Here is a 12,508-nt window from a genome sequence, read left to right on the forward strand (position 1 = left end):
CCTTCTTCTCCTTCTCCTTCTTCTCCTTCTTCTTGTTCTTCTTGTTCTTGTTCTTCTTGTTCTTGTTCTTTTTTCTGCTTCTTCTTCTTCTTCTTCTTCTTCTTCTGCTTCTGCTTCTGCTTCTGCTTCTTCTTCTTCTTCTTCTTCTTCTTCTTCTTCTTCTTCTTCTTCTTCTTCTTCTTCTTCTTCTTCTTCTTCTTCTTCTTCTTGTTCTGCTTCTTCTTCTTCTTCTTCTTCTTGTTCTGCTTCTGCTTCTGCTTCTGCTTCTTCTTCTTGTTCTGCTTCTGCTTCTGCTTCTGCTTCTGTTTCTGCTTCTGCTTCTGCTTCTGCTTCTGCTTCTGCTTCTCCTCCTTTCCTCTAGTCTTTCTGGTTCATCTATACACCAGAATTTGGAATGGCAAATTTGTCAGTTCTACTATTGATTGTCATGAGAATTTTGACCTCCATCTTTGGTCTGGACTGGTTTACTTTTCCTTAGACAACCTGGCACCTCCAAAGTTCCAGGAATTTGCTATATTCAGTGTGGATTAAACAGTGTGGACACCCAACCAGTTTAGTTCACTACAATTCAGTATTCATGAACTCAAGAGATCACCGAACCTTATTCTGCCTGGGAATTAGGATTGCAGGCATGCACCAACAGAATTGGCTTTATTGTTTTATTTTTTCCTTGAGCTATGTATGAATAATTCAAGTATTAATACTAAAAATAGTAATGCCACTTCTCATCCATATAGCCCCTAAAAGTTTATAATTTCAGAACACCTATCATATATTATCTGAAGTTATCCTCAAAACAACACAATGTATCATAGAAAAAAAAGCAGATAAGTTAAGCCACCCAGTCCATCTAAAACCATATTTAAGCACTTAGTATGTATCAGGCACTATGTTGATCTCTGGAGTTATATAATAAAGCTAACATAGTCCTGAACCTCACCAAATATCAGTGTTGGGGTTAGAATTCAGTTTCCATACTGCAACAAAATAAAAGCCTCCTAAACAACTGGGGCATGAATATATGGACTTGAGGATATGGGAGGAGTAAATATATAGGAATCCAACAATTCAGCCTAGGCCAATTTTCCCAAAAGGTAAAGCTATTCCTGAGATGTTATTGGTCAAGAAGACAAGAACTTCCATCACTGGACAGCTTCTCAATCAAGTACAGTATAAAAAGACTGGCCCAAAGAAGATTCTTTACACATAATGGAAGGCTCAGTGCCCTGTGGGTCAATAAATCTTTCTGCCCTGATTATTTTCTCTCTATGGATCTAAGTAGTCAATTTATTAGTTGTTAAATGCTGATTTATTTATTTATTATTTATTAATCATTTTATTTTATTCTATTCTGGAACCTGAACCACTGGACCAATCTAAGTCAAATATGACCCAGAACAGAGGGAAATGTTCTCACAAGTCTATTATCCATTTTTGAAGGGTTAGAGGAAACAGGGAGCAATAACAGTCATGGATAGGAAAAGGCTAGGAAACTTTGACTCTTGGTCTTATATCCTGGTGTCTTCTCTTTATCTCTGAAGGTTGTACAACCTTATTTAATAGAGGTAGTATTAAAAAGATGGACAGAAACTGAAAAAGATAGGAGAAAATATTTCAAGTAAAAGCAACACATATTTTGTATATTCTCTTTCAAGTAAGTACATATTCAAATGATGTGTGATGTCAAAATCCTTCTTATAACTGTCAAATCTTCTAGAAAGAACCATCCAAAAGACAAAATGGTAATCATCCAGAAAGAGCCAGATATGTTGTCAATGCCCTCCCAATTCTGCTATATACTATTTAAAAGTTTACTTTAAGCACTTTCTTGAAAAGGATGCTTTAACCTTTTTTGTTTCAGACTGTATCTCTGATGAAGCAGTTTATGCAGATCAAGAGTCTTGCATGAATTAGCTGCTTAGTAAGTACTGAATGAATTGAATCGATATGAAAGAAAAGTTTTTAAACAATAGAAAACATTTTAAGCATTGAAAATGTGGGCAACTTTGGAAACTGCTTAGAATTTTTTTCTTGTTAGGAAAATGTATTGATCCTCTGAAGCAAGAACCAAAATATCTAATTAAATAAAGTGAACAAAGATGTTTACAAATATATACTAGAAAATATGTAAACTAAATGGAAAAATATATTTTCAGTGTTCTTACAAATTGTTTAAATATTTTTATAGAATATATGTAATTAACTTGTCTGCTACTCCAGAATTTACTCTGATAGTTTTCAGAACTTTTTAAAACCCATGAATTTAATGAAAAATAATCGATATTTTCATTTTAATAAAGCAGCAAGCATATATTAATTATCTCCTGGATTGACAGAATTGGATTGAGGGAGATATAAAGATAAATGAAGAACTCTGATCTCCTGGATCTTAAATCCTGCATTTATATGCAGAGATTTTATATATATATATATATATATATATATATATATGCACATTATGCATACATATATATACAAACATATGTAAGTAGATATTTCTTACAGATGTTTCTAAAAATGTTATAAGGATGTGCACCTAATGGCTAAAGACATTCTAAAATATTTTACATTAAATATTGTATTCATTTCTGGGGATATATATAATTTTTATATATTATACTATATGCTATATATATTTATATAAAGGGATAGTCTAAATTCATAATCCTTAACAATAATATGAAAGAAGAAGATTTTATTTAGAATTCCTATAGGAAGAAAAACATTTCTAGGGAACTAGTGAAGGGAATTTCATTGCATTATCTTTTGCTTACAAGAGATTATAGTAGATTATGGAGCATCTTTGTTTCTTGAAACACAGGTGTTCCAGACAGTGATCTTAGTTTTAATTCTAAGGTACACATAAGCGTTTGGTTTCAATTTGTACTCAAACAACTGATTGCAATGCTAGAGCAAAATGAATTATTTTCTTGATTTATTCCAGACCAACCTGGAGGATAAGTATAAGGGAACATTTGAACTAAGACATGAATTTTCTGGAGAACAACAATAAACAATCATCTATGGAGGGCCAAGATAGAGACAAACTGTAGACACAACTCCTCTCTCAAGGGATCCTGTAACTCTCTTTGAAGAATCATCCTCCTGGGGTCAAGGTCATTGGCAGAGCACCATGAGAGAAATTCCTTTGCAGCTGCTTGCGCTGAGCAGGCATGCAGAAAAAACAGATGACTTTAATTTTCAGTGTCATTACTCACAACCTTTCCTGACATTAGACTAACATACATACATAGCATAAACAGCAAAAAAGCTCTATTCCCAAATGTCTGATATTAGAACTCTACTATGTCAGGATAGATTGGGAATGGAAGGCATTGGCTAATAGAGGCACGTATTTGTTTTAAGTCAAGATGGCATGCTTCATCTCAACTTAACTAAGGTAGCTGGTAACTAAGTAAGGTAACTAAACCCCCACAGGTAAATAGAAGGAAAAAAAAACACCTACATGCAAATTAAGCATAGGTAATTGACATTTTATTTAAAAATGGGTTTTGCTTTCCTATCTATCTATCTATCTATCTATCTATCTATCTATCTATCTATCTATCTATCTATCTATCAGTCTATCTGTCAGTCTATCTATCTATCTATCTGTCTGTCTGTCTGTCTGTCTCTCCATCTGTCTGTCTGTCTATCTGTCTGTCTGTCTATCTATCTATCTATCAGTCTATCTATCTATCTGTCAGTCTATCTATCTGCCTGTCTATCTATCTGTCTGTCTCTCTGTCTGACTCTCTGTCTCTCCATCTGTCTGTCTGTCTATCTGTCTGTCTATCTATCTGTCTATCTACTTTTTATCTATTTAGCTGATATCTCTCTTTGTCTGTCTGTCTGTGTATCTATCAGCTATTCAACTGAATTTATATATATATATATATATGTATGTATATATGAAACCATGAGTAATAGGACTATATAACACACAGTACTTTGTTAGCACTAAAAAATATAAAGCTAGGTGATGAGTCACACTTGCTGTGTGATCTGGGTAAGTCATTTACCTTTTATTAGCCTCAGTTTCTTCATTTGCAAAATGTCTGTAGCACTACTAGCTTGTTATCCTACACTGTTGTCCTCACAGATGTCCAAATAAAATCATGTATTTAAAATGTGATGTAAATATGGAAAAGCAGCATGGCCGAAGGGAAAGAATTTACCTCAAAGCCAGGAAAACCTAGGTTTTAGTCTTTTCTTTGTCAATTCCTGGCTTAGAGACCCTGAGGAAGTACCCTGTCAGGGTTAGCAAAATTCTAAATCTCTACGGTACAATGAAGATGAACTGCCTTTTTAGTAGGAGTTTTCTTCACCTGAAATCTTTTTTTATCAAAAAACAAACAAACAAACAAACAAACCCTTTCCCCTAAATAAGTTATTAATCAATCAGGAAGTATTTATTAAAGAAATAAGTGTGATAGGTCCTAGAGATTGAAGGCTGAAGAATGAAACAAATCATACATATGGAGCTTAAATTTAAATGAGGGAGGAAAAGTGCATATATAAATATAGCATAGATATTATAGTTATGAAGCATATATATGTACAGGAAAACATATAGTAAATATGCTGCATCCTTTTAAAAAATGGATAAATATGTAAATACTGAGAGAGATTGATTAAAACCACATTGAGACTTTAGAAATGAGTTCCAGGGGTGGAGCCAAGATGGTGGAGTAATCCTCAAGAGCTCTGTGCCACCAAGAGAATCCTCTTCGACCAAGATTAAAATATTTCCACAAAATGAATACAGGCATGAAAGAACAAACAAGGAGACAGACTGACTCAACTTTCAAAAAAAGAAAACCCCAAAAGGTAGGCAACAAATATCCAGGGCACTGGGATGAGAGGAAAACAGACCCAGCAAGAAGCTATAGTAAGGAAGGAAAAATAAGTGAAGAGTGAGCCACACACCCCACCCCACATCTACTGTCTAAGATTCAGGAAGATATGCCCAAGGCAACATCCAGACTCAGAGACCATGCCTGAGGAGACAGAGGCACAAGACAACCCATATCCCTTGAAATTTCAAAGCTATGGAGAAGTTGAGAGCCCTAGCCCAGGGAATTCTAGTGTGGGCTTGGGGTAAGTATTTAATTCACACTTTGGGATGGATGATAGTGCTAAATACTAAGTACTGATCTATTTTGTGTAAAGTTCAGGGTGGAGCTCCAAGACAGGACAAGCAAGAGTGTGCCTGATTAGATCAAGTACACAGTGAAACCAAAAACTTGAGACTAAGCCTGAGGCTAGAATTTGACTAGCCCTTGACCTGATCAAAATAAGAGTGAGATCAAAAGCTTATAACTAAACCTGAGGCAAGTCTTTAAGCTATCAATATCTCAAGGGTCAACTGTATCAGTAGGTGGAGGGGACTTTCAGAGCTCATAGCCCTCAGACCATCACATCATCTCCCCAAGTCTATATGTAGATGGGAAAAATTAGCAAACAACAAAAAAGTACCTAACTAAAGAATTTTTATGGAGACAAAGAACAAGGTACAGACACAGAAAGGGATAGTGAAAGCAAATGATACACACCCAAAGTCCAAAAGAAAAAGATAAATTCTTTACAGATTCTAGAAGAACTCTAAAAGGACCAGGAAAAAAAATTGAGAGAGGCAGAGGAAAAGTGGGAAAGAAATGAAAGTGATGCAAAGAGGAAGGAAAATGATGCAAGAAGAAATGAAAATAATTCAAGAAGAAATGGGTGAATTGAAAAAAAAAGGGAAATCAAAACCTGACAGAGGAAAACCAGGCCTTAAAAATCAGAATTGACCATCTAGAAACTAATGATTTCAGGTGAAATCAAGAAATAATAAAGCAGAATCAAAGGAATGAAAAATATAGGAAAACATGAAATACCTTACTGAAAAAATAACTAACCTAGAAAATAGATCTAAGAGAGACAATTTAACAATTATTGAACTACTTCAAAGCCATAATCAAGAAAAAGTCTTGAACATCATATTACAAGAAATTATCAATGATAATTTTCCAGAGATCCTTGAACAAGAAAATAAAATTGAAATTGAAAGAATTCACAGATCACCTCCAGAAAGAAATCTTCAAATGACAACTTCTAGGAATATAATAGATAAATTCAAGAGCCACCAAACCCAGGAAAAATACTTCAAACAGAAAGAAACCATTCAAATACCATGGAGATACAATCAGGATCACACGGGACACAGGGACTTCTACATCAGAAGACTGAAAGGCATGAAATATGATATTCAAGAAGGCAAAAGATCTGGGTTTACAGCCCAGAGTCACCTATGCAGCAAAACTGAATATATTCTTTCGGGGGTGGGGGTGGGGGGGAATGGACATTCAACAAGACAGGACATTTCCAAGATTTCTTGAGGAATAAGACAAATGTAAACAAAAAACTTGAAGTCCAAACAAGAGACACAAGAAAAGCCCAAAAAGGTAAATAAGAAAAAGAAAATGTAAGGGATGCATTAAGGTCAAAATGCTTATGTCTATATAGAAAGACGATATCTATAATTCTCAAAAATTAATTATAGTAATAGAGGATATAGAAGGAATTTATTCAGAAAGAGGGTTGAGAAGTAAGTTAATTATGATGATATGATATACATGTAAATATGATGATATGGAACAAAATGTATGTACAAAATTATATGTATGAATATGAATATGTAAAATAATCAACTGAGAGGGTCACACTGAGAGAAAAGGGGAGAGATAGAATGCAGTATATTATATAAAGAGGTGTGAAAAATCATTATAGAGAGGGAAGGATAAAGGTGGTGACAGAAATGCTTAAACTTTACTTTCATTGTAACTGGTTTGGGGGGATGGGCAGGAACAAGTATACTTAGTAGGGTATAGAATCTTATCTTACCCTACAGAAAAGTAGAAGGGGAATAAGACAAGGGAAGAGAAAGGTAATTGGAGAGGGAAGTGGGAGGCTGAAAAAAAGCAAAATACTGGTGAGGAAGAACAGAGAGAAGGGGAATAGAGCAGGATTTAAAGGGGATATATGATGGAGGGCAATACAGAGTTAGTAACCATAATGCTGAATATGAATGGGATGAATTCACTCATTAAATAGAAGCAGATAGAGTGGATTAAAAACCAGAATCCTACTGTATGTTGTTTACAAGAAACACATATGAGGCAGGGTGACACACACAGATTCAAGGTAAAAGGCTGGAGCAGAATTTATTATGTATTATCTAAAGTAAAAAAAAAAAGCAGGAGTAGCAATCATGATACCAGACAAAGCTAAAATAGAAATTGATCTGACTAAAAGAGATAAGGAAGGAATTACATATTGTTAAACAATATAAACAAAATAAACAACAAAGTAACATTACTAAACATGCATGTACCAAATAGCATAGCATCTAGATATCTAAAGGAAAAAATAAAGAAGCTCAAGGAAGAAATAGATAGTAAGACCATATTAGTGGGGGAATCTCAAACTTTCCTTTCAGAATTAGGTGAATCAAACCAAAAATAAATAAGAATGAAGTAAGGGTAGTGAAGGAAGTGAATGAAGTGTTAGAAAAATTTGAATTAATAGATATTTGGAGAAAACTGAACAGGGATTAAAAGGAATAAACCTTCTTCTTAACAGTACATGGTATATAGATAAAGATAGACCATGTATTAGGGCATAGAAATAGTGCAAACAAATGCAGAAAAGCAAAAATAATGAATGCAAATTTTTAGAACTTAATGAGATAAAAAATAAACTTAACAAGGGTTCATGGAAAAGCAAATATAAAATTAATTGGAAACTAGATAATCTCATTCTTCAAAACTGGTGGGTCAAAAAAGAAATCATAAAAACAATTATGATCTTCATTAAAGAGAATGACAAAGAAGAGACATCATATCAAAACCTACAGGATATAGCCATACCAGTACTCTGGGGGAAATTTATGTCTCTGAATGTCTATAGGAACAAAAGTGAAAGGGAGGAGATCAAAGAATTGTGCTTGCAACCTGAAAAATTCAAAAAGTAACAAATTAAAAATCTCCAGATAAAAACTAAATTGGAAATCCAAAAAATTGAATGAGAAATTAATAAAATTGAAAGTGAAAGAACTAATTAATAAATAAGACTAGGAACTGGTACTTTGAAATAACAAATAAAATAAAGTATTGGTTAATCTAATTAAAAGAGAGAGAAAAGAAACAAATTAGCAGTGTCAAAGATAAAAAGGGTGATCTCACCTCTAATGAAGAGGAAATTAATGTAATTAAGAACTACTTTGCCCAATTATATGGCAATAAATGTGACAATCTAGGTAAAATGGGTGAATATTTATAAAAAATATAAATTGCCTAGATTAACAAAAAAGGAAATAGAATACTTAAAGGATCCCATCTCAGAAGTCATCAAGGAACTCCCTAAGAAAAAATCACCAGGGCCAGATGGATTCACAAGTGAATTCTATCAAACATTTAAATAGCAACTAATTCCAATACAACACAAAGTATATGACCAAATAAGCAAAAAAGGAGTCTTACCAAATTCTTTTTATGACACAAATATGGTATTGATTCCAAAACCAGGCAAACCAAAATCAGAGAAAGAAAACTATAGACCAGTCTTTTCATGAACATAGATGCAAAAATCTTAAATAAAATATGAGCAAAAAGACTCCAGTAGGTTATCACAAGGACTATTAACTAGGACCAGGTGGGTTTTACACCAGGAATAAAGAATGGTTTAATGTTAGGAAATCCATTCACATAATTGGCCATATCAATAGTCAAACATACAGAAATGACATGATTACCTCAATAGATGCAGAAAAAACCTTTCACAAAAAGTAATAAAATAATAATAAACAGTATACATATAAATCCATCAGCAAGTATCATCTGCAATAGGGACAAGTTAGAATCCTTTCCAATTAGATCAGGAGTGATGCAAGGATGCTCATTATTACCTCTATTATTTAACATTGTACTCGAAATGCTAGCAGTAGCAATTAGAGAAGAAAAAAGAAATTGAAGGAATTAAAGTAGGTAATGAAGAAATTAAACTATCATTCTTGCAGATGATATGATGGTATACTTAAAAGAGTCCTAGAAAATCACTACAAAGCTAGTGGAAATAATGAACAACTTTAGCAAAGTAGCAGGGTATAATATAAACCAACATAATTCATCAGCATTTCTATATATTTCCAACAAAATTCAGCAGCGGGAGTTTGAAAGAGAAACTCAACCTAAAATCACTTTAGACAATATTGCATACTTGGGAATTTATCTAACAAGACAAACACAGGAATTATATAAAAACAACTACCAAACACTTTTCACACAATTAAAACTAGATTTAAATAGTTGGAAAAACATTAATTGTTCATGGGTAGGACAAACTAGCATAATAAAAATGACAATCCTACCAAAATTAATCTACTTATTCAGTGCCATACCTAACAAACTACCAAAACAACTTTTTTTATAGAATTAGAAAAAAATTTATAACAAACTTCATCTGGAAGAAGAAGAGATCAAGGATGTCATGGGAAATAATGAAAAAAAAATGTGAAGGATGGGGGTCTAGCAGTACCAGATCTTCAACTGTACTATAAATCAGTGGTCATCAAAACAATATGGTACTGGCTAAGAGATAAAAGGGTGAATCAAAGTAATAAACTAGGGATAAATGACTTCACAGCTAGTGTTCAATAAACCCAAAGATCAAAGGAGCTCACTGTTTGACAAAATTGCTGGGAAAATTGGAAAAAGTATGGGAAAAATTAGGTTTAGATCAACATCTTATACCCTATACCAAGATAAATTCAAAATGGATAAATGACTTAATATAAAGAGTGAAAGCATAAGTAAATTAGGTGAACATAGAATAGTATACCTGTCTGTGGGAAAGGCAGGAATTTAAATTGGCCTTAAGCCCAAGAAAAAGATAGAGAACATTGCAAAATGTAAAATGAATGACTTTGATTATATCAAATTAAAAAGGTTTAGTACAAACAAAACCAATGCAACCAAAATCAGAAGGAAAGCAACAAACTGGGAGAACATCTTTATAACAAAATTCTCTGACAAAGGCTTAATTTCCCAAATATATAAGGAACTAAGTCAATTTAAAAAAATAAAGTCATTTCCCAATCCACGAATGGTCAAGGGACATGAATAGACAGTTTTCACATAATGAAATCAAAACTATCAATAATCACATGAAAAGGTGTGTAATCCCCACTGATTAGAGAAATGCAAATTAAAACAACTATGAGATACCACCTCATACCTAGCTGACTGGCCAATATGGCACCAAAGGAAAGTGATAAATGTTGGAGGGGATGTGGCAAAATGGGGACACTACTGGTGGAGCTGTGAATTGGTCAGCCATTCTGGAGGGCAATTTGGAACTATGCACAAAGGACTTTAAAAGAATGCATACCCTTTGATCCAGTCATACCTCTACTGGGTTTGTACCCTAAAGAGATATAAAGGAAAAAGACTTGTACAAAAATATTTATAGTCGCAGTGTTTGTGGTGGCAAAAAATTGGAAAATGAGGGGATGCCCTTCAATTCGGGAATGGCTGAACAAATTGTGGTATATGTTGGTGATGGAATACTATTGTGCAAAAAGGAATAATAAAGTGGAAGAATTCCATGGAGACTGGAACGACCTCCAGGAAGTGATGCAGAGTGAGAGGAGCAGAACCAGGAGAACATTGTACACAGAGACTGATATGCAGTGGTACAATGGAATGTAACTGACTTCTCTACTAGCAGCAATGCAATGACCCAGGACAATCTTGAGGGACTTATGAGAAAGAACGCTATCCACACCCAGAGAAAGAACTGTGGGAGTAGAAACATAGAAGAAAAACATATGATCAATTACGTGATCAATGGGGATATGATTACATTTTTGATGTTAAAGGATCACTCTATTGCAAATATGAATAACATGGAAATAGGTTTTGAACAATGACACATGTATAACCCAGTGGAATTGCTTGTCAGCTCTACTTGGTGGGAAGGAAGGAGGTGAGGGTGTCATGACTCATGTAACCATGGAAAAATATTTTTTTAAAAAGAAGGGGAAAAAAAAAACTTTAGGAATGTTGTGTTCCCATCCATAAGTATTTGTTTACGGTAGTAGTCTCTCGGTAACCGAGGATGACGATTGTCTTTGTGCGTTTTTGTGCACAAAGACACTTGTGCATGAAGATTTAAGTGGAAAAGTCGATGCATGAGACAGTCCCACTCTCTCGGCGTAGGAAGCCTGGGTCCAGTGGCACGAAAAGTCGTTACACCTGGAGACTTCCTCAGCTGCATTGGGTGGCCGTGTTGTCTTTTGTGCTCCAACATGCCCTGAGCACTCCACAGTGCTTTTCTGCGTCGCCATCTCAGCCATTGAACCTTCTTATTGGTTTCTTCCGCCTGTTCCGCCGAAGCAGTCTTCACATGCTGGGTGAGCAAAGCCCTGGTTCACCAGGGGTCGACGTCGACCCGATGGCTACCCTCACAAGGTTTAGCCGGCCTGTCGAAGCCATTGCCCGGGGGTGGGGTGGGGGGGGAAGGTGGCCGCTGCCTCATGCTAGCAGCTACTGGGAGCCACAAGTGAGAGCTGGATGTCAGGTGGGGGTCAGAGGCTGGAGAGCTGCCCTAGGAGGGCACGACAAGCCCTCCATACCAGAGATATTACCCCTCCCTGAGCACCCTATACACCCCATTTGTTTATAGTAGATAATAAAAGATGGTTTGGGAGAGAAGGCACTAATTACTAATTATAGGCCATTAAATTATATAAAACAGTTTTAAATAATATATCTCATCTCAACAATGACTGTGTTTTCATGGCAAAAATATTGTCGTCATTTAAGTTGTGTACAACTTTTCATGATCCCATTTGGGGGTTTCATGACAAATATACTGGAATGACTTTCTATTTCTTCCTCTAGCTCATTTATAGATTTAAAAAACTGATGCAAATAGGGTTAAAAGACTTGCCCAGGGTCACACAGCTATTAAATGTCTGAAGCTGGATTTGAATTGAGCTGCCCAAGAAGTGTACACATAATATAATTTTTAATGTGAGGTTCACAGAGAGAGACTTTGACCTCATGAAAAAAATACCCAGTTTTATTTTATTTTTGTCAAGTGGCCCCAGCATGGAGAATATATCAGAATTTTAGATCTTTTCCCACATCCTAATTCTGTACAAGGTCAAACAGGTAGTTTAGAGCAGAACCTCAATTAAAACTCATGTCTCCTGCCTACAAATCTAGGACTTTTTACCCACTACAGTTGGGAGAAGAAGAGGAAGTGTACCTAGGTCTAGAAATTGCTATAAACTTAACCTAGTAACCTGACATCACTGACTTCAATTGCACAGCATGTGTAGATAATTCAGCCCTGCCCACACCATTTTTTAACCTGTGTCTTAATATTAAATTTTGGAGAACATATCAAATAAAAAAATAAAATACGAAGCAATCTTCATTTTCTAATCATCCTCTGACATATG

This window comes from Monodelphis domestica, chromosome 8, assembly GCF_027887165.1.
Source record: "Monodelphis domestica isolate mMonDom1 chromosome 8, mMonDom1.pri, whole genome shotgun sequence".
In the NCBI taxonomy this organism is placed as follows: Eukaryota; Metazoa; Chordata; class Mammalia; order Didelphimorphia; family Didelphidae; genus Monodelphis; species Monodelphis domestica.